The sequence below is a fragment of the Oratosquilla oratoria genome, chromosome 6 (genome assembly GCF_046742065.1).
Source record: "Oratosquilla oratoria isolate Oo_2021 chromosome 6, ASM4674206v1, whole genome shotgun sequence".
NCBI classification, from domain to species: domain Eukaryota; kingdom Metazoa; phylum Arthropoda; class Malacostraca; order Stomatopoda; family Squillidae; genus Oratosquilla; species Oratosquilla oratoria.
The window spans coordinates 79,060,828-79,088,410 of NC_134782.1; the positions used below are offsets into that span (position 1 = coordinate 79,060,828).

Consider the following 27,583-nt stretch of genomic DNA (forward strand, 5'->3'; position numbering starts at 1 on the left):
TGGGGACATAAAAAAAAGTGCTTCTACCACTTAAGAAGAAAGTTATGAATTCATAGACAGTGTCCTCAAAACCCTCCTTCTCCAACAAAGAAGGAAAGAGGCATTAAAGAAATCTAAAATCTCCTATATTAAAGGCCCACATACGATCTTAAACATCCATATTGAACACCTTAGCCATTGGCCAAATGCAGTAAAAGCCTTAACTGATACATTCAACCACTCTTGGTTGAACAGTAAGTCCTCGTTATACGGTACATATGCGTTCCTGAAAACTTTACCGTAAATTTAAATTACCGTATACCGAACCCATTATAACATGTAATAATAGGATATGTGTTCCAGCACGTCGAAAGTCACCCCTACAGACATGAAAATACATGAAAATAGTCACATAAGAAAATGTAAAGTACTACACAAAAGAAATAAACAGAAAATATTTTTATTTACCTTTCACTCGCCATGTATTCTATCAGATGATGTCCTTAGGCTAAGGGACAGTAGGGATCTCAGCCCTTACTCATCTTTTGCTGAGTGGGCAGACGAAGATGAGGGTGAGGCAGGAGGCTGAAAACCCTCAAACACTTCATTGTCTGCACTGTCAGAAGCAGATGTGGAAGGGCCAGCTGTAGCACGGTTGGCACGTTTGACTGGTTTGAAGAAAGAGGATATGGAGGAAGGACCAGCTGTAGAACTGTCGGCAGCGGATGTGGAAGGGCCAGCTGTAACAGGGTCGGCAGGTGTGACAGGGATGGCAGGTCTGACTGGCTTGAAGAACGAGAAGATGGGTTTGGTGTGTCTTCTTTTTTCATCATAGATTTCTTGATAAATTTTGACACTTTTCTCTATGTCATGAGCCACTTTGCTACTCCTGGTAGGATTTGGGTCACATTCCTTCAGGGTTTCCAGGGCTTTTTCGATACTTCCGAGACATTCTCTAAGAGTTTTGATGTCCAGGCCATGCACAGGTTTTTCTTCCTCATTTCCCTCTTTTTCTGCCTCCTGTAATGCCTTGTCTAGCTCTATAAATTCATCATTTGTGAGAGGTTTACCATGGTTTTCCAAAAGATCTTGAACATCATCATCATCAACTCCATCGAAACCAGCCTTATGGCACAGATTTATGATGTCATCTCTGATCGCACCGATGTTGTCTTCAGTGAAGCCTGGGAAGTTATGCACACATTCTGGCCATACTTTACTCGATGCCAAGTTCATGGTAGAGTTCTTCACTTCGTCCCAAGATGACTTGATGTTGTCTAAGGCATGCTTAATGTTATAAGACTTCCACCATTCTCTGATAGTGGGCTTGCCAGGCCCATGTGTGCCCTTTATCAGTTGCCGCATGGTTCACCGCTGGTAATAAGCTTTGAATGTCTTGATGACTGTTTGGTCCATCGGTTGGATCAGAGCTATGGTGTTTGGGGGGGAGGAACATCACCTTGATATTATCCGCCCAGTCTTCCATAGCCCTTGGATGGCTGGAAGCATTGTCAACTATCAGTAAGAATTGGTTGGCAATGTTGATAGCTGATGCATACTCCTTAAGAGTTGGAGACAGATATGATGTAAAATAGTCCTGGTGAATTGAAGTGGTCAGCCATGCCTTCGGATTTGATTTCCATATCACAGGTAAGTATTGCTTCAGTAACCCCTTGAGTGCTCTCGGGTTTTCTGAGTGATATATGAGGAGTGGCTTTAGCTTCAAATCCCCTTCTGCATTGTCTCCAATTAACAGGGTTAAGCAGTCCTTAGAGGCTCCCCTTTGCACTTTTTTCTTCTTTGTCAATATAGGTCTTACTGGTCATCCTCTTCCAGTAAAGTCTTGTTTCATCATACAGTACTACCTCTCATTAATGGACATTAATCAGCTGTGTTTGCAGTGTTTTTGCTGTGTTTTCGGTGTTTTTGGTGCTGTTGTTTAGTGTGTGCAATCACTATGCCACCCAAAAGCCACTCCAAATCAACAGATTATTCACATCAACGGACACCGTTATCCCCCTTTTAGTCGGTAGTACTGTAATTTATCAATTGTTTCTTGCTGTACCCTTTCTCTTCAATGCACTTTTCTAATTCTGGCTTGAATTTGTCTGCAGCCTCTTTGTCAGCACTAGCAGCTTCACCTGTGACCTTGATATCATGGAGAGCTGAACGTCGCCTGAATTAATCAAACCACCCTTTGCTTGCTTTAAATTCAAAGTCTTCCACTCCCATTTCTACCTTTAGTCTTTCAATAATGGACAATGCTTTCTGACAGAGCCATATTTTGATGATTCTGGTCGTCGATCCACATTTTGAGCAACCTTTCCATCATATCCATTACTGGCTCACAGTGTTTTGTTAGCAATTTGCTCTGCAGATGCATTGCATTCTCCCCAGCTTTTTTTATAGCCTCACGATTCTTCAACATCGTCCAGGCTGTTGACTGGGCTAGGCCCAAGTTTTGACTTATGGCAGACATACCTTCTCCCTGCTCTTTCCTCTTCAAAATAACTAATTTTACCTCCAATGTCAGACTACTCCTCTTTCGCTTTGCCTTTTCAACTCCAGCAGTGTCTGCAGAACCTTTTGTGGCCATTATGGGTGCGTCACTGTGCATGGTGATAATAATATCCACAAAAAACACACCATAAGGATTTAACTTGTGTTCAAAGGGAAATGCGGGAAGAGACCAATTGTTGTGGTGGCCACACGGTGTGGTGGCGCTACAGTATGGTGTAAACAAAACATGAGTGGATACCGTATCTGCGAATTTTTCTTACCGTAAATAGAATCGAGGGTAGTAATTACCAAATACCGTAACTGTGAATTTACCGGATAAAGAATTACCGTATAAGGAGGACTCACTGTGTGGTGCCGTCGATTGATTAGTGTTTAACCAAGAGCACCTCCAATGGGAGTGATCAGAGATACCCACATAAGAACATACATACATACATACATATACCAAGGCTTTTTCCCCCTTCCAAGGGAGGTAGCCAAAAAGGGAAAGGCATAAAAACACTCCCACCCATTTCATCCCTAAATACACTCCACACCCCTCCCACCCTTCCTCTCATCTGAGCACCTCCTGGATGACGGGTCATCCCTGCACCCTGCCCACCGCCCTGGGTCAGAAGCAGTGTCGCAAGACACAGTACATCCACAGCAAGGCCGCTTCATTTAATCGGTGACCCCCCCTCTCCGTCCCCCTTTGCATATACGGCGAGGACGGGGAGAAATCCCTTCGGGCTGCGTCAAAATTTACTCACACATACTACCCCACCCCCCCGCCCATTCCTCCTCATGCAGTCACAGCATCATCCATATACAACCATTCTCCACTCACCTCTGTCTTCCGTCCTCTCCCTTCCTTCCTCAACAGACATTCCCCTCTTCCCCAGAGCCCCCTTCACCCCATCCATCCACCTCATCCTAGGACGTCCCCTCATGTTCACTCCCTCCACATCTGCCTTCCATACCTCTTTTACTAGTCTTTCTTCACTCATTCTTTCCATGTGTCCAAACCATCCTAATATTCTTTCACCCTTTTTCAATCCTTTTTCACCCCTGTTCTCCTCCTCACCTCCTCATTTCTCACTCTATCCAGCCTAGTAACCCCCACCATACTTCTCAGACACCTCATCTCAAACACATTCAAACTCCTTCTCTCTTCTTCTCTTATGTTCCACGTTTCTGCCCCATACAGTGCTGTTGGCACAATCACTCCTTCATACAGTCTCCTCTTCGCATCCATTCCCAAATGTCTATTCCTCATTACACTCTTTAAACCACCAAGGCATTTACTCGCTTCTCTCAATCTACATTCTACCTCCACCTTTTCCTGCTACACTTGCACCCAAGTATCTAAAACTATCCACTTCCTCCAGTCGCTCTCCCTTAATGTTCACTTCCAGTCTACTGCCACTTTCACCCCTTGTACATCTCATCACCTTTTACCCACATTTATCTTTAGCTTTCTTCTATCACATACTCTTCCAAACTCTGCCACCAGCTGCCTCAATCCCTCCCCTGACCCTGCCACAAGCGCAGTGTCGTCCGCAAACAACAGCTGGCTCACCTCCCACTTTTCTCCATTTTCTTTAACCATCTCCAATCCCTGACTCACTACCCTAGCATTCACCTCTCGCACCACCCCATCCATGTATAAGTTGAACAGCCAGGGCGACATAACGCATCCTTGACGAAGTCCCACCTTTACTTCAAACCACTCACTCTCTCCATTTCTAATCCTAACACATGCTCTACTACTCTCATAAAAACTCTTGACAGCTCCTAGAAGCTTTCCTCCTATCCCATAAATCTGCATAACCTCCCACAGTGCCTCTCTGTCTACCCTATCATAAGCCTTTTCCAGATCCATAAAAGCCCAAAAAACATCCTTCCCCTTTCCTATAGCTTTCTCACATATCTGTCTTACCACAAAGATCTGATCTACACAACCTCTACCCGTCCTAAATCCACACTGTTCCTCACCAATTACTCCTTCTGTTCCTCTCCTAATCCTCTCAATTAAGATCCTCCCATAAGCCTTCCCTACTACACTCAACAGGCTAATCCCTCTGAAATTACTACATTCACACTTGTCCCCTTTACCCTTGTAAAGAGGAACTATACAGGCACTACTCCAGTCCTCCGGTACTCTACCCTCTCTCCAGCAAACATTAAATAACCTCACCAACCAGTCCACCATCACTGAACCTCCCTTTTTCAGACATTCTGCATGACATCCATCCAGACCAGGTGCCTTACCTGCTTTCATCATCTTTACAACTGCCTTCACCTCATCCTTCCTTATTTCTCCTCCATTCTCCTCACTCATCACTCTCATTTTCAGAGATACCCACATAAGAACGATTTGGGAAATAAGAAATCAAGGTATACGCTGCCACCACCCAATCGTCTATATGGATATATTATATCTGACCATAAATGGAAACTGCTCCTTGTCATTCACGTCTGACTCCGTCCCCTTTCCTCAGGTCGTTCGGGGTTGGTTCTGGGTAGCGAAAAGGCCTATGCCCAAGTGGGGGTAGTAAAAGAATATAAGTGAAGGTCTGCTATGTGTTAATTATTACACTGAAGCAAAAATATAGTAAGGAAATACAAAAGTATATTGTGGTTTTCTCCAACTAGACAATCTATTGATCCTTACAATATGAAAAATATATGGGTATGCGAGATATTTAATAACACAGTTTTTTTTTTTGCTTATGGGCATCGTAAGGTCACAGGCACGTGGAAAAACGTAGTTATTTACGCTCCAACCTTCCGGTCACTGTATAAGTCTACTTACAATATTGTGTCTACCTTCAACCCTGTATTCTTATTAGAGAACGATCACAGACAGAATTGTACTCTAAGGATTACACTCTCATAGCTAATGTATATATGCGTGACACCGTCTAACTCCTTCCACGCAGTGTTTGTGGAGTACACTCCCTTAAACCCTTTTAATTCCTGTTATCGGAATAGTTTTTGGCATCAGATTCAAAACTTAATAATAATAATAACTATCTACCTACTATATCTGCACTATATCATTTAACTCACATATTGACATTTATTTTCATTAATCTTACAGAACGTACCCATACCTGTTATCAGAATAGTTTTTGGCATCAGATTAAAATTTTAGCTGCGCACAAAAAGAACGTGACGGCTATGTGTTCGTATCTATGGGTAAACTACTAACCTCCCTGTTGTATTATTTCATAAAACTTCATTTCGCTTCTCAACACAGCCCCTAGCTGCTACAATCTCTCCCTAAATTATTTCTCTAGTGGAATCCTGAACTGAAAGTTGGGAATTTTTCCTATTACTCTTAAAATTAATGGCCTTAGTTTACGCCTCTGTCCGAACGTGTTAGTGACGTCACGGGTGGGCGGAGCTATGGTGCGTCCGCTATGTTCGATAACATTCTAATGTCGTCTCGAAGCTTAGTTGAACCAAAATCAGCTGAAATATATTTGTAGCTATCTCCTATTGTATGTTTTTCTTCAATGATTATAGTAAGGCTCTTTGCCAACACATCTTGATGGGCAGACATAGAATAGAATAAATTCATGGTCTATTAAGGCTCTATTTTCTACTTTGCTTCTTGGTTGAGTAAAACCGTCACGACGTCCATACTACCCAGTCTCTCAAATAAATAAATAGATAAATAAAACGAAATTCCAAAAATAATATCCCTTCAAAATTCCTGTCCTTACAACTGTACAATAAAATTCCAACTACAGACGCTCCTCTACTTACGTTCACTCGTTTTACGTTTTTTCGATTTTACGTTTGAACTGACTAAAAAAAAAAAAAAAAAATGTAAAAAATTATTTTTTAGTGAATTTTTTAGTTTAGCGCGCTCTCCGTAGTTCAAACGATACTTACACATGACGCTGCGTCCATTTATGTTGCTTGAATTTAATTTATTTGAAATTAATGTTATTATTTTACAATGTTATGTGTATAATTAATGATTTAGGGGTGTTTTATAAGATACGGTAATAGAATTTACCAATGTATAGTACAGTAACAACTTACATTCATTTTCAACTTACGTTCCGCCGTTCGGAACGTAACTAAAACATAAGTTGAGGAGCGTCTGTACTAGGAAAAGAGCTCATAATTACTTATATTATAATCAAATTAACTACCTGATAACACTGTATCCTACAGACCAATCTCTCTACTATCCACCATATCCAATCTCAAGGAAAGATTAGTACAGGTAGTCGTCGACTTACGACCGAGTTCGGTTCCGACAGACAGGTCGTAAGTCGATCTGGATGGAAGTCGGTCTATATATTACCCTTTATATAATATATATATATATATTGTATATTTAGCATACTGAAATAATCTTAGCATCTTTGAACTATGTTGTATAGTATTTTTAACCTTTTTATAATTTCATCTGATTTTCTTTGGGAAACGTAGCCTAGGCCTAAGCATATTGAATAAAATCCTATCATCTTTGACCTATGATATTTAATACTGTATTTGTTAACCTTTGTATTATTTTACCATCAGACTTTCTTTAGGAAACGTATGCATACTGAATAAAATCTTATTATCTTTGAGCTACGTTGTTTAATATTCATTCACTTTTTATCATTTTCGTTAAGAAACGCAGCCTAGGCCTACGCATACTGAATAAAGTCCTGTCATCTTTGACCTACAAATCCTTTTTTGTTGGTTACATTAAAATCATTGTAAAGCAAAATTAGGAAAAAAATATTTCGAAACACATTCTTTTCGTTTACGTACTGTACCGAAAATATTGTTATCGACAACAGACTAGGCATAAACAAAGTTTACTGTTACATTTTATTAATCGTAAAACATAAAAATGCAAAATGCTGTGCCGAACATTTTGTCATCGACAACAGACTAGGCATATAAAAAATAGTTACATTTTATTAATTGCAAAACATAAAAATACAAAATGTAAGGCAAAATTAGGATTTTTCTTATTTCAACAAAACACATTCTTTTCGTTTAAGTGCTGTACCGAACATATTGTTATCGACAACAAACTAGCCTAGGCATAAAAAGTTTGTTATATTTTATTAATTGCAAAACATACAAAAATACAAAATGTAATGCAAAATTAGGAAACATTTTACTTCAAACAAACAAAATGAAAGAATATTTAGCTGGCTGGGATGCTGAGCTGCCGGCAGCCTGCAAAAACTATCGTACTCGCGTCTCGCAGTGTGCGCAGTAATGTACTGCACTGCCAGGCATAACATTGCAATTCTCTTACTCTATTAAATGTTAGATAATATTGCACCATCTCGTGGTCGTAAAGTCGATCAGTCGTAAGTCGCATAGGTCGTAAGTCGACGACTATCTGTACATATATATGCCAAAGTCTTTTTCCCCTTACAAGGGAGGTAGCCAAAGTCAAACGCATAAATCCACTCCCACTCATTTCATCCTCACATACTCCACTCCCATTCACCACCCCTCCCTTCCTCTTTTCTTGGGTCCTCCTGGATGATGGGTCATCCCTGCATCTCACCAACTGCCATGGGTCAGAAGTAATGCAGCAAGACAGCACATCCACAGGAAGACTGCTTCATTTAATTGGTGACCTCCCCCCTCTCTGTCCCCTCATGCAGAAAAAGAGAAGACTGGGAGAAATCCCTTCAGGCTGTGTCAAAATATCATTTATACATACTCCCTCACCCCCCATCCCCCACCCTCCCTTACACGCATCACAGCATTATCCATACACAACCATTCTCCACTCACCCCTATCTTCTGTCTTTTCACTTCCTCAACAGACATTCCCCTCTTTCCCAATGCCCCATTTATCTCCCTGAAGTCAATATGGAAGAATAGTAATACTCCCAAATGGATGACGGACAGATTGAAACATGAGATCGGAATGAAAAGAGGACTTTACATAAAAGTAAAAAAGGGGGAAACACACCTTAGATCAAGATATAACAAAATGGCAAAGCTGGTTAAAAAGAATACACATACAGCGAAATGTAATTATGAAATTAAGGTTGCCAGTCAAGCATGATCCAACCCAAAGGGTTGGATCTATAGAACAAAAATTAAAGAAAGAATAGGACCAATTAAAAACAATGAAAATGTCATGATAGAATCAGAGGAAAAATGAGTGAGGAATTTAACAAATATTTTCTCTCGGTGTTTACTAATGAGAGGTTAGATAAAGTACCTGACTGCAATCCGATTTTCAGTGGGGATAAAGAAAGTAGTCTATCTAATATCAGCATTAGTAAAGTAGTAGTCAAGCAGATTGAAAGACTTAAAGCTACAAAATCCCTGGGTCCAGATGAAATTTTCCGAGAATGGTTAAGAAGTGTAAATTTGAAATCTGCGACCAGTTAACTGAAATATTTAACCCCTTCCATACGGTGCCGCACACGTAGGCGTCATGGACTTAGATCTCGGTGGCAGCAGCCAATGCCAGCCGTACGACGTGTCGTAATAATACTCGCATCATAAAATATAGTCACCGCTTATATCGATCGTTCTCTCTTCGCCCGTGAATTTTGATAACCATAGAAAATGCGATTACAAAAGAATTAGAAAGAATGTCATTATGGAGGGGCGACTACAATAAATATAATCAAGACGCCGATATGGCAGCCTCGCGAATACACTCGCTCCCCATGACGCCTACGTGTGCGGCACCGTATGGAAGGGGTTAATAAATCGGAATACACTGGTTTTGTGCCTATTGCTTGGAGGCAGGAAAACGTTATTCCTATTTTTAAGAAGGGAGATAGATCGTCTATATGCATCTACAGGCCAATCAGTTTGCCATCGGTTATAGGTAAAATGCTTGAATCAATAATAGTAAATAGACTCAGAGAACACATCGAAAGATATAATTTAATTCGTGACACACAACATGGTTTCTCCAAGAGGAAGTCATGTGTGACTTATCTTCTATCCTTTTACACTAAAGTATATAAGGGGTCTGATAACAACGATAATTACGATGTTATTTACCATGAATTTAGCAAAGCGTTCGACAAGGTGCCACACCAGAGACTACTAAATAAAATCAAAGCCCATGGCATAGGAGGAAAAATGTTAGAATGGATTAGAGCTTGGATTAGTAACATAAATGGAGTAAAATCTAGGTGGGGCAATGTTACTAGTGGGGTCTCCCAGGGCTCGGTTTTGGATCCCTTATTGTTCATTATGTACATAAACGACTTAGACAGTGGGATAAATAGTGAGGTTAGTAAGTTTGCGGACGACACTAAAATAGGACGCCTAATTAGGTCAGGAGATGATGCAGAGATTCTGCATGATGATCTTAACAAATTGTTAACATGGTCGGTGAAATGGCAAATGAACTTCAATATCTCCAAGTGTAGCCTGTTAAGGGGGGACTGAAGACCTAGAATCATGAAATTTTCATCGAAAAATCGAATTTTAGATATGGACATATTTGAATAATATAAACATCCTAAAAGCAAAATATGAATTACTTTTTCCTCCCCAGTGTAATGGAGGGAGTTTAAAGGGCCCGGGAGGCGTGTCAATTTAAATGGCTCATGCAAGAATAGGCCCTAAATATCTATAAATATGTCTTGTTTTTGCTTGTCTAATTCCATGAAACAGCTGTATTTTTGTACATCTGGCATCAGTGTGACTTCCTCTTCTGGGTGGTGTGCACAGCACGCTTCAAGCCTAAGTTACCCATCAAACATCAGAGTATATTGATGCACGTCACTGACTGAGGCTATATTGTGTTCTTGTGCCACTGTTTGCCTTATTTCCTGGACATTACTACACTTACTAGATGTCCAATCATCAACTGCATCACGATGAAGAGGAAAACCAAAGAAAAGATGAAAAAATTGAGCCAAAAGTGGAATGAAAGTTGTGCTAGAAGGAGGGTGAGGCGTGAGAGGCATGGAGGAGGGACATCACTGCCTCACGCGTCACCACCACCACCACTGCCAACACCAAATACCACCACACTTGACAACACAGCTGACAATCATGCACGCAAACAACACAACATACATTCTATAAAGGATTTGTGGGAAAACCCAGTTTTGGCTGTGGCATTCCTTGGGGAGACGGGACTGCTCAGACAGACAGTCTAGGGAACGACAACAACAACAACAACACAGCTGACAAAAGCCTTTCTTCCAGATGAAGAGAAGATGAGGAAAATTCAGGAGGAAGAGAAAATAGCTGGCAAAGGAGAAACATATGGGGCTGGGATTGCACTCGTGTAAGATAATCAAACACGTTTGGTGAGCTTTGTCATTGAGCACAGAGAAGGCGCTCATTGCTGGTAAAAAATAACCACTCTGCAATGATTTGGCAAAGTGATGATACCCCAGCAGTGAGGTTTTAATCCGGTAAAAGTGCAAAATCTTCAATTATGAAAAACACCGCTTGGTGAGTAACATATACATTTTAATGTAATATATATAGTAGCCTTCCCTTATGGGAGGGTCTTGATTGAGAGGATTAGGAGAGGAACAGAGGGAGTAATTGGTGAGGAACAGTGTGGGTTTAGGACAGGTAGGGGTTTTGTAGATCAGATTTTTGTGGTAAGACAGATATGTGAGAAAGCTATAGGAAAAGGTAAGGATGTTTTTTGGGTTTTTATAGATCTGGAAAAGGCTTATGATAGGGTAGACAGGAAGGCACTGTGGGAGGTACTGCAGATATATGGGATTGGAGGAAAGCTGTTAAGAGCAGTTAAGAGTTTTTACGAGAGTAGTAGAGCTTGTGTCAGGATTAGAAATGGAGAGAGTGAATGGTTTGAGGTAAAGGTGGGAATTCGTCAGAGATGTGTTATGTATTCCCTGGCTGTTCAATCTTTACATGGATGGGGTGGTGTGAGAGGTGAATGCAAGGGTAGTGGGTCAGGGGTTGGAGATGATTAACCTCTTCAGTACGGGCCTTAAATCTCGTGTGCAGCAGCCGATGACCCGTATGCCGTGTCGTAATAATACTCACATCATAAAATATAGTCACCACTTATATCGATCGTTCTCTCTTTCACCCGTGAATTTTGATAACCATAGAAAATGTGATTACAGACAGTTTAGAGAGTATATCATTACAGAGGGGCAACTACAATAAATATAATCAAGACGCCGATATGGCAGCCTCGCGTATCCACTTGCTCCTCATGATGCCTACGTATGTGGCACCGTATGGAAGGGGTTAAAGAAAATGGAGAAAAGTGGGAGGTGCGTCAGTTGTTGTTTGCTGATGACACTGCATTTATAGCAGGATCAGAGGGATTGAGGAAGTTAGTGACAGAGTTTGAGAAGGTGTGTGAAAGAAGGAAGCTGAAGATAAATGTGGGCAAAAGTAAGGTGATGAGATGTACAAGGGGAGAGAGTGACATCAGGCTGGAAGTGAGCATTAAGGGTGAGAGACTGGAGGAAGTGGATAGTTTTAGATACTTGGGTACGAATGTGGCGGGGAAGGAAGGAGTGGAGGTGGAGGTAGAATGTAGATTGAGAGAAGCAAGTGGATTAAAAATAATGAGAAATAGACATCTGGGAATGGGTGCTAAGAGGAGGTTATATGAAGGAGTGATTGTGCCAACAGCAATGTACGGGGCAAAATCATGGAACATAAGAGAGGAAGAGAGAATGAGTTTGATTGTGTTTGAGATTAAATGTCTGAGAAGTATGATAGGGGTTACTAGGCTGGATAGAGTGAGAAATGAGGTGAGGAGGAGAACAGGGGTGGTAAGGGAGTTGGGAGATAGGGTGGATGAAAGAGTATTAGGATGGTTTGGACACATGGAAAGAATGAGTGAAGAAAGATTAGTAAAAGAAGTGTGGAAGGCAGAGCAGAGGTGGAATGAGCGAATATGAGGGGGTGTCCTAGGACGAGATGGATGGATGGGGTGAAAGGGGCTTTACAAAAGAGAGGAATGTCTGTAGAGGAAGGATGGGAGAGAACAGAAGATAGGGGTGAATGGAGAAGGATTGTGTATAGATGATGCTGTGATGTATGAGGGGGGATGAGGAAGCATGTATGAGAAAAATTTGATGCAGCCCAAAGGGATTTCTCCCCGTCTTCTCCTTTTCTGCATGAGGGGATGGAGAGGGAGGATCGCCGAATGTACGAAGCAGCCTTGCTGTGGATGTGCTGTGTCTTGTGACACTGCTTCTGACCCAGGGCAGTGGACAGGATGCAGGGATGACCCGTCATCCAGGAGGTGCCAAGATAAGAGGGAGGGAGGAGGGTGGAGGGGAGTGGAATATATAGGAAATGGAATGGGTGGGAGTGGTTTCTATGCCTTTTTCTTTTTGGCTACCCCCTGTGTAGGGGGAAAATACCTTTAGTGTATGTACGTATGTATATATATAGTAGATATATATATGAAAATATTTACTGTCAACTAATTCAATATACATTATATAATAATGTGTGTGAATATAATAAAAATCGCACAATAAATAAAAGAGATATGCAATGCTGAAAACTTTAAATGCTCGTATCACAAAACAACAAATATTTGCAATTAAAAATATGCCCAAAAATTTTAATCAAATGTAGCAGCGTGAAAATGCTTCTGATAGTGTATAATAGGTATATCTTTATTTCCACACCTGTTTTTTCCAATATTTAAAAAAAAAACAGACGGGTTCCATCTAAATGGGAAAAAAAAAAAAAAAAAAAAAAAAAAAAAAAAAAAAAAAAGGGGTGGCGTAAGTGACCATACTTATGATACCTATATCTCATGCTGTATAGTGAACTTTTAAAAAAGCAGGCGTGAAAGTGTTTATAGGATCTATAAGTATTACCATGAAAAAGCAAAGTCTGTAGTACAAAAAATACAATCTACGTATTTGATCACATAAAAAAAAATGTGATGTCAAGACGTAGCAAGTTCTTGGGTTCACAATATATTTCTATCTATATTTTAAACTGCTTAAATGAGGAAAAAAGGAGAATGAGTATAAGAAGAAGTTGAGAGAAGAGTGGGAGAGAGTAAAGGATAGAGTAGAACTAGGAGTGGAGGAGGAATGGGGATGGTTCAAGGAGGGAGTCATAAGGTGTGCAAAGATGGTGTGTGGAACAAGGAGGGCGGGAGGAAATAGAAGGAAGGGTAGTGAGTGGTGGGATGAGGAAGCAAAGAAGGGTGTAGAAGAGAAGAAGCAGGCATTCATAGATTGGCTACAAATTAGGATGAGGGAATCGTATGAGAGGTACAAAGTAAAGAGAAAGGAAGTTAAGCATAAGATAAAGGAAGCAAAGAGGAGAGCAGATGTGAAATGGGGAAAGAGTATGACAGAAAATTTTGAAAGTAATAAAAAGATGTTTTGGAAGGAAATTAAAAGAGGAAGAGGAGGCAAATCAAGTAGAGAAGAAAAGGTAAAAGGTGCAGATGGAGAGATGATAATGGAAGAGAAGGCAGTGAGAGGAAGGTGGGCAGAGTATTTTAGGGAGTTGCTAAATGTGAAGGAGGATAGGGAGGGAAAGGTAGTTGCAGTGGGAAGCGCTAAGAAAATGAGAGTGATGAGTGAAGAAAATGGAGGAGAAATAGGGAAGGATGAAGTGAAAGCAGCTGTTAAGATGATGAGAGCAGGTAAGGCACCTAGGTTGGATGGATGCCATGCAGAATGTCTGAAGAAAGGAGGTACAGTTATGGTGGACTAGCTGGTGAGGTTAGAGTGCCAGAGGACTGGAGGAGTGCCTGTATAGTTCCGCTTTACAAGGAAAAGGGGGACAAGTGTGAATGTAGAAGTTTCAGAGGGATCAGCTTGTTGAGTGTAGTTGGGAAGGCTTATGGGAGGGTCTTGATTGAGAGGATTAGGAGAGGAACAGAGGGAGTAATTGATGAGGAATATTGTGGTTTTAGGACAGGTAGGGGATGTGTAGATCAGATTTTTGTGGTAAGACAAATATGTGAGAAAGCTATAGGAAAATGTAAGGATATTTTTGGGGCTTTTATGGATCTGGAAAAGGCATATGGGTAGACAAGGAAGGCACTGTGGAAGGTATTACAGATATATGGGATAGGAGGAAAGCTGTTAACCACTTCAGTACGGGACTTAAATCTCGCGGGCAGCAGCCAATGCCAGCCGTATGACGTCACGTAATAATATTCTTATCATAAAATATAGTCGCCGCTTATATCGATCGTTCTCTCTTTCACCCGCGAATTTTGAAAACCACAGAGAATGGGATTCAGGGCGCATTTGGGAGAATGTAAAAACACAGGGGCGACTACAATAAATATAATCAAGACGCCGATATGGCAGCGTCGCGAATCCACTTGCTCCTCATGACGCCTACGTGTGCGGCACCGTATGGAAGGGGTTAAGAGCAGTCAAAAGTTTTCATGAGAGTAGTAGAGCTTGTGTTAGGATTAGAAATGGGTGTGTTATGTCGCCCTGGCTGTTCAATCTTTACATGGATGGGGTGGTGCGAGAGGTGAATGCAAGGGTAGTGGGTCAGGGGTTGGAGATGATTAAAGAAAATGGAGAAAAGTGGGAGGTGAGCCAGCTGTTATTTGCTGACGACACTGCACTTGTAGCAGGATCAGAGGAGGGATTGAGGAAGTTAGTGACAGAGTTTGAGGTGTGTGAAAGAAGGAAGCTGAAGATAAATGTGGGTAAAAGTAAGGTGATGAGATGTACAAGGGGAGAGAGTGACAGTAGGCTGGAAGTGAGCATTAAGGGTGAGAAACTGGAGGAAGTGGATAGTTTTAGATACTTGGGTGCGAATGTGACAGGAAAGGGTGGAGTGGGGGTGGAGGTAGAATGTAGACTGAGAGAAGCGAGTAAATGCCTTGGTGGATTAAAAAGTGTAATGAGAAATAGACATCTGGGAATGGATGCTAAGAGGAGGTTATATGAAGGAGTGATTGTGCCAACAGCACTGTATGGGGCAGAAACATGGAACATGAGGAAGAGAAAAGGAGTCTGAATGTGTTTGAGATGAAATGTCTACGAAGTATGATAGGGGTTACTAGGCTAGATAGAGTGAGAAATGAGGAGGTGAGGAGGAGAACAGGGGTGGTAAGGGAGTTGGGAGATAGGGTTGATGAAAGAGTATTAGGATGGTTTGGACACATGGAAAGAATGAGTGAAGAAATATTAGTAAAAGAAGTGTGGAAGGCGGAGGTGGAAGGAGTGAATATGAGGGGGGTCCTAGGATGAAATGGATGGATGGGGTGAAAGGGGCTTTACAAAAGAGAGGAATGTCTGTGGAGAGGACAGAAGATAGGGGTGAATGGAGAAGGGTTGTGAATAGATGAGGCTGTGATGCATGAGGGGGAGTGGGTGGGGATAGGGGGTGAGGAAGTATGTATGAGAAAAAATTTGATGCAGCCCAAAGGGATTTCTCCCCATCTTCTCCTTTCCTGCATGAGGGGATGGAGAGGGGGGGTCGCTGAATTTATGAAGCGGCCTTGCTGTGGATGTGCTGTGTCTTGCGACACTGCTTCTGACCCAGGGCAGTGGAAAGGATGCAGGGATGACCCATCATCCAGGAGGTGCCAAGATAGGAGGGAGGGAGGATGGTAGAGGAGAGTGGAATATATGGGAAATGAAATGGGTGGGAGTGATTTCTATGTCTATTTCTTTTTGGCTACCTGCCATGTAAGGGGGAAAAAGCCTTTGGTATATGCATGTATGCATATTCTAAACAAAACCTGAAAGTTTCAAGTTACATACATACATATACCAAAGGCTTTTTCTCCCTTACATGGGAGGTAGCCAAAAAAAATAAGGCATAAAAACCATTCCCACCCATTCCATCCCTAATACACTCCACTCCCCTCTACCCTCCCTCTTATCTTGGCACCTCCTGAATGACGGGTCATCCCTGCATCTTGGCCACTGCCCTGGGTCAGAAGCAGTGTCGCAAGACACAGCACATCCACAGCAAGGCTGCTTCATTAAATCGTAGACCCCCCTCTCCATCCCCTCATTCAGAAAAAGGTAAGATGGGGAGAAATCCCTTTGGGCTGCGTCAAATTTTTCTCACACATACTACCTCACCCCCTCCCCATTCCACCTCATGCATCATAAAATCATCCATATACAACCATTCTCCATTCATCCCTGTCTTCTGTCCTCTCTCATCATTCCTCAACAGACATTCCCTCTTCCCCATAGCCCCTTTCACCCCATCCATCAATCTCATCCTAGGTTGCCCCCTCATGTTCACTCCCTCCACATATGCCTTCCATACCTCTTTTATTAGTCTTTCTTCACTCATTCTTTCCATGTGTCCAAACCATCCTAATACTCTTTCATCCACCCTATCTCCCAACTCCCTTACCACCCCTGTTCTCCTCCTCACCACCTCATTTCTCACTCTATCCAGCCTAGTAACCCCTATCATACTTCTCAGACACCTCATCTCAAACACATTCGAACTCCCTCTCTCTTCCTCTCTTATTTTTCATGTTTCTGCCCCATACATTGCTGTTGGCACAATTACTCCTTCATACAATAGAAAACTCACCTAACTGTTGGGAAATAGAGAGATATCCCCCTTAATTAAAGAAATAATTGTAACACAGAAGGAAATCAGCAACCAAATCACCTTGACGTCAGAAAATCACATGGTCAAGATGGAATTGCAAATTGGACACATCGTCCAGACACCAAAGCAAAAGGAAGTGCTGCATTGAGCGCGCCTATCTAGCGGGTTCATCGCCGACAACAAAGGAAACCAGTCGTTATTGTGCGGGACGGGTGAATTATGGTACTCTTATGACCGGTAAAAGTTTTTCCAGTTCTTAAGATAAGTATAGTTTTTGGCAAAATGGAGACAGATAAAGAGGAAAGAATAACAAATGAACTGACAAAAAGAGAATAAGATATAAGTATAGTGGAAAGTCCTAGAGGTGTGATCCCCAAACGCCCTTGTGTAATTGATACTCCTAGGACAAACCAAAGGTGGGAAAGTAACTTTTTCTCACGGTTTCAAAGAAACCCAGGTGAAATAGGAAAAGGCTTAGATATAGATAAAGAAATGAGATATAGTAATGCATTAAGAAATCATGAAATAAATGACTTAATGGAAGAAATTATAGATTTAAAATTGGACTACCGAGCTGTACATAGAGTAATGAGCAAACAATCAAAGAACTAAGTGACCTAAAGAGTGAAATTGAAATCCTAAAAAGAGAAAATAAGAGAATGAAAAATGAAGACAAAAATAAAAATGATGAACTGAAAAAGGAGGTCAAAGAGTAATTACAAGTAGTGACCGGAAAGGTGGAAGAATCAATCAAAGAAACAGACCTCATTGAAATAAAAAAAATCAATGGAAACAAGAACAGAAAAATAAAAAAATATGTTTTAGAGAAATAGTACAAAACCAGATGGAGGAAAACACAAAAGAAACAGTTATGAAAGTAATTAAAGAAAAGGAAAATTGGGTGAGAGATACAGTTGACAAAGGTAAGTGCATTATGGTCCATGGTATCCAGGAAAAACACGATATGTATTGATACCAGAGAGAAAAGGAGAAGGAAATAGCTATGGAGATTCTGAAAGAAATACAGGATGAAGGGCAAATTTTCGATAAAGAAATCAATGAAATCCATAGGATAGGCAAATATTCAATAGAAAAAAAACATAGGCCTCTGAAAATAAAACTAAGAACCCAAATGATAGCTGAGGAGGTATTATCAAAAGCAGTTAAACTGGCAAACAGCAAGAAATTCAAACATATATGGATACAAAAGGAAATGAGTGATGAGGAAAAAGAGAAAGACAAAGCTCAGCCAATGATAGAAATGAGAAGAGAACAAAAACAGAAAAAAAAAGAAAAAGAAAAAAAAAAGGGAGAGTGCTGGACTTGAGACTGAAAAAATGGTACTTCAAAAATATGGAAACTTAAACCCCAAAAAAAAAGAAAAGAAAATAAGAAACTAAAAGTGGCATACACAAATATCGATGGCATGATCTCTGGAATCAATGAACTAAATGACTATCTAGAAACAGAAAAACCTGACATCATTGGAAAAGTAGAGACAAAATTGAAAGGACCTCTATCAACAAGCATAGTGGGATATGGTCTATACAACCACTGGAGGAAAACTAGAACAGAAAAGTCGGGAGGAGGTGTCATGATACTGACCAAAAAGGGACTAAATGTGGCAAAGATTATTGAAGGCCAAGGCAATGTAGAATTAATTATGATCAAAATTCCTAACAAAAAGATGAAAAGCAGAAAATTTGAAGCAGTGTACGTACCACCAAAAACACATGTGTGGTCAGACAGCGAATATTCCAAATTATTGGAAGACACAATGATTGTGCTGAACGAGTTACTGAAAGAGGGTGGAAACATAGTAATCATGGGCAATTTTAACCGCTTCCATATGATGACACCTATGTAGGCATCATGAGGATGCCGATGTCGGCATCTTTGTTATATTTTTTGTAGTAGTACCTGCGTGACCCCCATACTCTGTAAACTGGCTTCATCATATTTTCTATGGTTATCAAAATTCATGGGTGAAAGAGAACGAGCTATATAAGTGGTAACTTTATTTTTTATAATACGAATATTATGACACAACATCGCACGTCTGGCAGCTAATGCTGCCCGCGAGATTTTGGCCCGTAGTGAAGGGGTTAATGCAAAAGACATAATCTGAGAAGATATGATAGTTAAAGGGGGAGATGAACTTTGGAGCAATATTCTACTGGATATGACCATTGAATACACGCTAACACAATGGGTTAAGGAAAATACTAGATATAGAAACAATGAGGAACTGTCAAAACTAGACTTAATATTAACTTCTGAATCAGATATTGTGAACAAAATGGAGTATAAAACACCAACTGGAAAGAATGACCATATACTAATAGAGTTTGAATTAAAAGAACAGAACAATGAAGATAGGAATGACAAACACAGAGAAGGAAGATTAATGTACAACAAAACAGATTTTGTTAAACTAAGAAAAAAATTCCAAAACACAAACGGGGATAAATTCTCTAAAGAGGAAACACAGACGGAAGAGAAATGGAACATATTCAAAGAAAAGTACAAGGAAGTAATTAACAAATATGTACCAAAAAAGAAACAAAATGAGATTCACATAAAGTACTGGTTCAACAAAAGGTGTAGTGAGGCTAGAGACAAGTGAGACAAAGCCTGGAAAAAATGGAAAAAGATAAAAAAAAAAAAAAAAAATCCAAATGGCAAACATATAAAAAACTTAGGAATGAATATGTGAATATATGCAGGGAAAATTTTTTATGAAAAAGATATAATAGACAAATGTGAGGACCAACCTAAACTCTTTTACAGATATATAAATGAAAAACTAAAGGATAAACATGAAATAGTGAAATTGTGTAAAGGAGATGAAGAATATATAGATGACACAGAGATGGCAGAAATCATGATCAGACATTTTAGATCTGTTTTTACAATCGAGAGCTCACAATCTTGGGAAGATGGACAACAAGAAAGATCACCTATGTTGAAAGAAATAAAGGTAACACAAAAAGAAATAAGAGACCTGTTAAAAAACCTAGATATCAGGAAATCGCATAGACCAGATGGAATTGCAAATTGGATACTGAAAGAGTGTATAGATGAACTGACAAATAAACTAGACAAGATAATTGATTTCTCACTCAAAGGGGGAAAGGTGCCACAAGACTGGAAAGATGCAAACATAGTACCAATATATAAAGGAGGAAATAGAGAAGATCCTACAAACTTCAGACCAATATTCCTTGCAAGCACAGTAGCAAAAATATGCGAAAAGGTATCAGAAACAAATGGTCCAAACACTTGGCAGAAAATAAAATAATAAACCCCAAACAATTTGGCTGTAGAAGTGGAAGATCATGCACCACAAACCTAATCTGCTTTCACTCAAGATTAATTGAGATAATACAAGAAAGAGATGGCTGGGCAGATTGCGTATTTTTGGATTTGCAGAAGGCATTCGACAAAGTACCACACAAAAAATTAATAAGAAAAATTGAAATAATTGGAGGAATACAAGGTAAACTACTGGAATGGATGAAGGATTTCTTAACTGGGAGAAAAATGAGAGTGGTACTTGGAGACAAAAATTTGAACAGGGAAGATATGAAAAGTGGCATCCCACAAGGCTCTGTACTGGCTCCTTTATTGTTTGCCATATATATAAATGACATGGATGAGGGAGTAAACTGTTATATGAACTTTTTTGCTGACAATACCAAATTACTCAAGAGAGTACGAACAGAAGAAGATTGCATATCACTAAAAGAAGACCTAGACAAAATATGGGAATGGAGTCGGAAAAGGGAGATGAATTTCAACATTAAAAAATGTACCATAATGGAATTAGGAAAAAGTAAAAATAGAGTATCGGGACAGTACAAAATTGGAAACAAAGAAGCCAAAAAAGTCGATTCAGAAAGGGACCTGGGCACCTGATAACATGTCAATAAATTATTTGGAGAGACTTATAACTTATTGAGGTCAATGAAAGTGGCCTTTGACTACATAGATGAGGAGATGGTAAAAAAAATAGTTGTTACACTGATAAGACCTAAACTAGAATATGCTGCAACACTATGGACACCTAGCACAAAGACAAACATAAGAAAGTTAGAAAGAATACAAAGAGCAGCGACAAAGTTAGCGCCTACACTGACAAACCTGACATACGAACAAAGATTGGAAAAATTATATCTGTCATCACTGGAACAGAGAAGAGAAATAGGCAGTCATCACTGGAACAGAGAAGAGAAATAGGCAATCTATTGACCATTTTCAGAATTATGAAAGGGATGGAAATTCTCGACAGAGATGACTTATTAAAGTGGGAGAGAAGAGAAACAAGAGGACACGAAAAGAAACTAAAGAAAGACAGCTACAGAAGAGACCTGAAAAAGAATAGCTTCCCACATAGAGTGATTGATGTGTGGAATGAACTGAACGAAGAAACAGTGAATGTCAAAACTATACACTGTTGTATTATTGCATTGCATATTACTCTTATTACCATTGCTGTTGTGCATGTAGATGTTCATGCTTAATGTTTATGTTGGCTAACCTGTTTAACAATAATAAAAGGACTGTACTAGCTTCCATGCGTCTTATTAATCCGACATGGTGGCAGCGTGTGTTTTTTGGACTATTTAGATGTTTTTATTCAAGTATCAAGAAACCACGTCTTGAAAGATACGCTATAAACTTCAGTGAACATCCTGGAATGGGAACATTACGAAGAAAATAGACGTCTTTCCTGTAATTGCGTGTGAAAATCGTGCCAGACTGCCGAGTTTGGAGAAAGCGCATGCGAATCATCAGGGCTGGCAACGTATCCCTCAGAGAATAACACAAGGTTCCCCTCGTTTGTTTACGTAACTGCCCGCGACAGACGATCACAGAACATTCATATATGAAGTGCTGACAGTGTTACGCTACCCTAGGCTAATTGTGAACAGTGTAGGCCTACTTCCTACTGCTGAAGACAAAAGTTAGGCCACAGTGAATGACATATTTTCTTAATTTAACCTCCGAAACCGTAGAGGGTTCCGCCCTGGCGTTTGACGACGTAGATGACATCCATAGCAGTAACAGTCTTCCTCTTGGCATGTTCCATGTAGGTGACAGCGTTGCAAATAACGTTCTCGAGGAAGAATAATCTAAAATGTCAACATACCAGATTCCAGCACCCCCACCTATGTCTTTAAAAGGGGATGTAGTGGAGAACTGGAGGGATTTTGAAAATTCATGGCACTACTACATGATTGCTACTAATTTAAGGTCAAAATTGAAAAAAGATGATGGAACAGATAACCCTCAGGGAATAGAAATTGTTGCTGCCACAGTTTGTACTGTCATGGGACCTGAGTGCAAAAAAGTTATGAATTCTCTTCCTATGCTGTCAGAGCAAGACAAGAAGAAACCTGCTAGAATTATTGAAGAGTTGCAGAAGCAGTTTGTGCCCCAGCGAAATGTCTTGTATGAACGGTTTTTGTTCAACTCTGCCATTCAGAAGAGCAACGAATCAGTAGATGAGTATGTGCTCCGTCTTCGTCAACTAAGCGAATCATGTGAGTTTGGAACTTTGAAAGACTCATTCGTGACAGAATTGTCGTTGGTACATCGGATGAAGCAGGGAGAGAACGACTACTCCGTGAACGGCCAGTCCCAAACCTCGACAAAGTGATTGAAAGTCTTCGAGCAGCAGAAATCTCCAGAACACACAAGTAAGTAATTACAGGAAAATTGGAAGCTACAGTAGAGTACACGAATAAGTGAAAAGGTACCAGTACATCTTCAACGAGGAAACCAGTACACAAAAGAAACCTGAATGATAATGTACATGAGGCACCGAAACCGAAACAGACAGGAAAGAAGAGAGGTGAATCTCCAAATAAAACGTCTGGTTTTAGCTCATCCAAGTGTAAATGGTGTGGCAATAATGACAGACATTTCAAGAAAAACTGCCCTGCCAGAGATTCTAAATGCCACAAGTGTTTGAAAGTAGGCCATTATGCTTCAGTTTGCCATTTTTCAAAATCTGAAGGAGGAGTGGGAGGGAGTGAAGGATAGAGTGGAGGTAGGTGTGGAGGAGGAACGGGGATGGTTCAAGGAGGGAGTCACAAAGTGTGCAAGGATGGTGTGTGGAACAAGAAGGTCAGGAGGAAATAGAAGGAAGGGTAGTGAGTGGTGGGATGAGGAAATGAAGAAGGTTGTAGAAGAGAAGAAGCGAGCTTTCACAGATTGGTTACAAAGTAGGACGAGGGAGTCATATGAGACGTACAGGGAAAAGAAAAGAGAAGTAAAGAAAAAGGTAAAGGAGGCAAAGAGGAGAGCAGATGTAAAATGGGGTAAGAGTATGACAGAAAATTTTGAAAGTAATAAAAAGATCTTTTGGAAAGAAATTAAGAGAGGAAGAGGAGGCAAATCAAGTAGAGAAGAAAAGGTAAAAGGTGCAGATGGAGAGATGATAATGGAGGAGAAGGCAGTAAGGGGAAGATGGGCAGAATATTTTAGGGATTTGCTTAATGTGAAGGAGGATAGGGAGGGAAAGATAGCTGCAGTGGGAAATTCTAAGAAAATGAGAGTGATGAGTGAGGAAAATGGAGGAGAAATAAGGAAGGATGAAGTGAAGGCAGCAGTTAAGATGATGAAAGCAGGTAAGGCACCTGGTCTGGATGGATGCCATGCAGAATGTCTTAAAAAAGGAGGTACAGTGATGGTGGACTGGTTGGTGAGGTTATTTAATGTTTGCTGGAGAGAAGGTAGAGTGCCAGAGGACTGGAGGACTGCGTGTATAGTTCCACTTTACAAGGGAAAGGGGGACAAGTGTGAATGTAGTAGTTTCAGAGGGATTAGCTTGTTAAGTGTAGTTGGGAAGGCTTATGGGAGGATCTTGATTGAGAGGATTAGGAGAGGAACAGAGGGAGTAATTGGTGAGGAACAGTGTGGGTTTAGGACAGGTAGAGGTTGTGTAGATCAGATTTTTGTGGTAAGACAGATATGTGAGAAAGCTATAGGTAAGGGGAAGGATGTTTTCTGGGCCTTTATGGATCTGGAAAAGGCTTACGACAGGGTAGACAGAAAGGCACTGTGAGAGGTTATGCGGATATACGGGATAGGAGGAAAGCTTCTGGGAGCTGTCAGGAGTTTTTATGAGAGTAGTAGAGCTTGTGTCAGGATTAGAAATGGAGAGAGTGAGTGGTTTGATGTAAAGGTGGGACTTCGTCAGGGATGCGTTATGTCACCCTGGCTGTTCAACTTATACATGGATGGGGTGGTGCGAGAGGTGAATGCAAGGGTAGTGGGTCAGGGATTGGAGATGGTTAAGGAAAATGGAGAAAAGTGGGAGGTGAGCCAGCTGTTGTTTGCGGACGACACTGCGCTTGTGGCAGGATCAAAGGAGGGATTGAGGAAGCTGGTGACAGAGTTTGGGAGAGTGTGATAGAAGAAAGCTGAAGATAAATGTGGGTAAAAGTAAGGTGATGAGATGTACAAGTGGTGAAAGTGGCAGTAATCTGGAAGTGAGCATTAAGGGAGAGCAACTGGAGGAAGTGGATAGTTTTACATATTTGGGTGCAAATGTGGCAGGAAAGGGTGGAGTGAAGGTGGAGGTAGAATGTAGATTGAGAGAAACGAGTAAATGCCTTGGTGGTTTAAAAAGTGTAATGAGGAATAGGAATCTGGGAATGGATGCTAAGAGGAGGCTGTATGAAGGAGTGATTGTGCCAACAGCACTGTATGGAGCAGAAACATGGAACATGAGAGAGGAAGAGAGAAGGAACTTGAATGTGTTTGAGATGAAGTGTCTGAGAAGTATGATGGGGGTTACTAGGCTAGATAGAGTGAGAAATGAGGAAGTGAGGAGGAGAACAGGGGTGGAAAGGGAGCTGGGAGATAGGGTGGATGGAAGAGTATTAGGATGGTTTGGACACATGGAAAGAATGAGTGAAAAAAGACTAGTAAAGGAGGTATGGAAGGCAGATGTGGAGGGAGTGAACATGAGGGGACGTCCTAGGATGAGATGGATGGATGGGGTGAAGGGGGCTTTGGGGAAGAGGGGAATGTCGGTTGAGGAAGGACGGGAGAGGACAGAAGACAGGGGTGAATGGAGAATGGTTGTATATGGAAAATGTTGTGATGCATGAGGTGGATTGGACGGGGGAATGGGGGTGAGGTAGTGTGTGTGAGCAAAAATTTTTTTTGACGCAGCCCGAAGGGATTTCTCCCCGTCCTCTCCTTTATATGGGGGGACGGAGAGGGGGGTCACCGATTTAATGAAGCGGCCTTGCTGTGGATGTGCTGTGTCCTGCGACACTGCTTCTGACCCAGGGCAATGGACAGGGTGCAGGGATGACCCGTCATCTAGGAGGTGCTAAGATGGGAGGGAGGGTGGAGGGGTGTGGAGTGTATTCAGGGATGAAATGGGTGGGAATGTTTTTGTGCCTTGTCCTTTTTGGCTACCCCCCTAGTAAGGGGGAAAAAAGCCTTGGTATATGTATGTATTTGAAATTGATGATGATTGTGATGAAATTGTAGATAATTCTTTTATGTTAGGGGAAGTCAAATCTGCTAGTGAGAATTTTTGGTCAGTTAATGTCACTGTAGATAGGAAAGTGACTAACTTTAAACTTGACTGTGGATCCAAAGTGACAATTGTTAGTGACAAAACACCTTGGCTTAAAGAATGTAATCTTACGCCAGCAGCTAGTGACTTCCGAGGACCAGGGGAAGTGAATCTCAATCATCTTATTAAAGGGAAAATTGTAGATGCTGTGCTTGAATTAGGTGATAGGAGACATATAGAAAATGTGTATGTTATGATAGGTCAGGGTAATAATCTTTTGTCCAAATCAGCTATTGAGGCTCTTAGATTGCTGAAACCTGCTAAAGAGGTGTATAGCATAGAAAGTGTAGTGAACTTCAAGGAAGAATTTCCCAAGCTCTTCAAAGGATTAGGGTTACTCAAATCTACATACAGAATTTCTTTGCACGAAGATGCTACTCCTTATTGCCTTTATACTCCAAGACGCGTACCACATCCTCTGCTACCTAAAGTCAAAGAGAAACTACAGTCCATGGTTCAACAAAAAGTCATTTCACCTGTAACTGTTCCTACAGAGAGGTGCTCAGGGATGGTTAACGTTGTAAAACGTAATGGAGATGTGAGAATTTGTGTGGATCTGACACCTTTAAATAAAGCCGTGAAGAGAGAAGTACACCCTATGGACAGTGTGGACGAGAATCTTGCCAAGTTACGAGGTAGTAAAGTTTTTACGAAACTTGATGGCAACTCTGGATTCTGGCAGATGCCACTTGATGAAGAATCAAGATTGCTAACAACATTTGTGACTCCATTTGGGCGTTATTGCTTCAATTGTTTGCCCTTCGGCATTAGCTCTGCCCCTGAAATCTTTCAAAGAACCATGTCAAGCATACTGGAAGGTTTGGAAGGAGTTATTTGCCACATGGATGATATCCTCATCCATGGGCCCACACAGATTCACGACAATTGAGTTCGAGAAGTGTTACGTCGACTACAGGGAGCAGGAATCACCCTAAACGACAAATGTGAGTTTTCGAAAGGACACATGAAATTCTTGGGCCACATCATTTCAGAAAAAGGTATTGAAGCAGATCCAGGAAAAACCAAAGCAGTCCAAGATTTCCCAAGACCAATGAATGTTACAGAATTGCAAAGATTCAATGGTATGGTTAATCAGCTCGCTAAGTTCATTCCTGATTTAGTCAGTGTAGATGAACCACTTCGCCAGCTTTTAAGGAAAAGTCAACAATGGTTCTGGGACCAACCACAAGAAGCTGCATTTCAAACAATCAAACAGAAACTTGTGTCAACAGAGATCCTAGCCCATTATGATCCAAACAAGAAATGTATTATTGCTGCAGATGCTTGTCAAGACGGCCTTGGCGCAGTTCTTATACAAGTGGATGACACAGGGCACCGTCGTCCTATTGCTTATGCTTCAAGATCGCTCAATGACACAGAGAAGAGGTATGCAGTTATTGAAAAAGAGGCTTTAGCAGCTACTTGGGGTTGTGAAAAGTTTAAGGACTACATTTTAGGTACAGTTTTCAAGCTTGAAACAGATCACCACCCTTTAGTGCCTTTGCTCTCAAGTACTGATTTGTCAAAACTTCCGCCTAGAATTCTTCGCTTTCGTCTTCGACTAGCAAGATATTCACCAGAAGTGACATATGTACAAGATGTTCATCAGAACACAGCTGATGCTTTATCGCGTGCTCCAACAAGTCTTCCTACAGAAGCAGATCTAGAGTTTATAGAAGAAGTAGAAGAAAGTCAAGAGGGTAATTTTCAAGTTATCCCAGCTACAGAACAACGCCTGGGAGAGATCAAAGCAGCTCAACAAGCAGATGCCATCTGCAAACAAGTACATGCTTATTGTCTTGATGGGTGACCTTCAATAATGCCTTCTCAGCCACTCTTGAAACCCTATTGGGAGAAAAAACAGCATTTAACAGTCAACCAAGGACTACTAATGTTCAACAACCGTATTGTTATTCCAACCTCTCTACAGCTAGAAATTCTCAATGCTATACATGAAGGTCATTTAGGAATTACTAAGTGCCAAGGACGAGCAAGTTACTCAGTTTGGTG

The 27,583-nt window shown here is 40.9% G+C and overlaps 1 protein-coding gene across 1 annotated transcript in view; it reads right to left on the bottom strand.

The window, feature by feature from the left end:
• The window catches only part of trus (programmed cell death 2 like trus), a 211,577-nt gene that overhangs the window by 9,487 nt on the left and 174,507 nt on the right, over nt 1–27,583 (bottom strand). The window lies entirely within an intron of this gene.